The 1,644-nt window shown below is 52.4% G+C and overlaps 1 protein-coding gene across 2 annotated transcripts in view; it reads left to right on the plus strand.

The window, feature by feature from the left end:
• Window positions 1-704: 704 nt before the first annotated feature.
• Window positions 705-1,644, plus strand: part of LAX1 (lymphocyte transmembrane adaptor 1) — a 10,793-nt gene continuing 9,853 nt past the window's right edge. The window contains exon 1 of one of the 2 annotated variants that reach the window (XM_039227540.1): window positions 705-966. The gene's annotated coding sequence lies outside the window, so the exon portion shown is untranslated. The remainder of the gene's footprint in view (window positions 967-1,644) is intronic. The other variant, XM_039227538.1, reaches the window with a different exon arrangement.

Consider the following 1,644-nt stretch of genomic DNA (forward strand, 5'->3'; position numbering starts at 1 on the left):
ATTTGCACAACATCATTACCCAAGTAGTATTATTACTGTCATTTTACACCCAAGGAAACACCCAAAAAGATTAGAGGACCTGCCCAAGATCACCCAAGTAGGTCATTTAGGATCTGAACTTGCATTGATACTCTTAACACAGTGTTTCTGTCTTTCCAGACTCTGAAAGGTTTTGGGTATTAGTAACATCCGGCTGAGTTAGCACAGAGCCCCTCCCCCTCAAAGGGCTTTGCTCACTTGGATGCATAAGTTCTGTCTGTTTAAAACCAATCTTAATACTTTAGAATCCTGTGTTGCATTCCACTCTAAAATCATTTAAATCAGGTTAGAGGGCAACACCAGAGCAATCAGATTGGAAACATATGCCCTATGTCCCAGGAACGAGTCGTTTTCTTCCATTATCGTGGTGAATGACTTCACACACCTATTTCATGTTTTCATTTGTTGGTTTGATAGGTTGTTGCACGATGGGGAGGGAAAGGATAACATGGTGCCAGGGAGCAGCTGGGTCTGGAAACCCAGAGCAAAGCCTCCTTTCAGAAGGCTGTTCTCCTCAAGTGTGGGGGAGGAGAGAGTCAGGAGACCCGGAGGGAAGATTAGTCTGACTCAAGCATTCTGGGTAGATAAGAGAAGCAAGGTCTTAAGATGATCACGCAAGAGAATTTCTTTAAAAAAAAATTTTTTTTTTAAGTAGCAGCTCAGAGGTCTGGTTCCATTGGCCCTTCTCTTATACCACCTTCCAAGTTCCTAGTTCGCACAGTCTTCTGGCCAGAGGCTCAGGACAGGCCTGGGGGGGCCTAGCCTCTCTCTGCCACCAGTCCCAGCCACCAGGGCCATGGAGTGATGGATCCCCCTGTCCTGAGGAGTCCTGGCTCTACGCAGCCCCCATCCAAAGGACAAGCAGGCAGAAACCCAGGTTTCAGCTCTCGAACCCGCTGCCTCTGAACCACTTCTGCTTCCTACCAGGTAAGGCTGCGTGGAGGGAGGGCAGAGGGCACCTGGAAAGGCTGAGCCCCGGGGACAGTTGGCCAGGACCCCCCTGCCGCCCCCATCCCCTGAGGGCCCAGTGAGAGCCTGGATGCGTGGGACAGGGGTGGGCAGCCCCGGGAAGTCATGAGCCTCAGTGTCGACTGGGAAGAGACGGGAGAGAGGCATGGTGCTGAGGCACTGTCTGTATTCCGTGCCGTCCCTCTGGGAGTCCATTGCCTGTGGAAAGCCAAGTCAGAGGCCCTTCTTTTTTTTTTTTTTTTAACATTAAATCATTTTTGAGACAGAGACAGAGCATGGGGTGTGGGAGGGGCAGAGAGAGAGAGGGAGACACAGAATCCGAAGCAGGCTCCGGGCTCTGAGCTGTCAGCACAGAGCCCGACACAGAGCTGGAACTCACAGACTGCGAGATCATTACCTGAGCCAAAGTCGGACGCTTAATGGAATGAGCCACCCAGGCGCCCCTCAAAGGCCCTTCTTCACATCCTCATAAGAGTCTTAGTGGCCCCGGGGCGCCTGGGTGGCTTGGTCGGTTGAGCGTCCGACTTTCGCTTGGGTCATGATCTCGCGGTTCGTGGGTTCGAGCCCCGCGTCGGGCTCTGTGCTGACTGCCAGCTCGGAGCCTGGAGCCTGTTTCAGAGTCTGTGATTCCCTCTC

Source organism: Hyaena hyaena, unplaced genomic scaffold (assembly GCF_003009895.1).
Source record: "Hyaena hyaena isolate Hyena2069 unplaced genomic scaffold, ASM300989v1 scaffold_28, whole genome shotgun sequence".
Classification (NCBI taxonomy): Eukaryota; Metazoa; Chordata; class Mammalia; order Carnivora; family Hyaenidae; genus Hyaena; species Hyaena hyaena.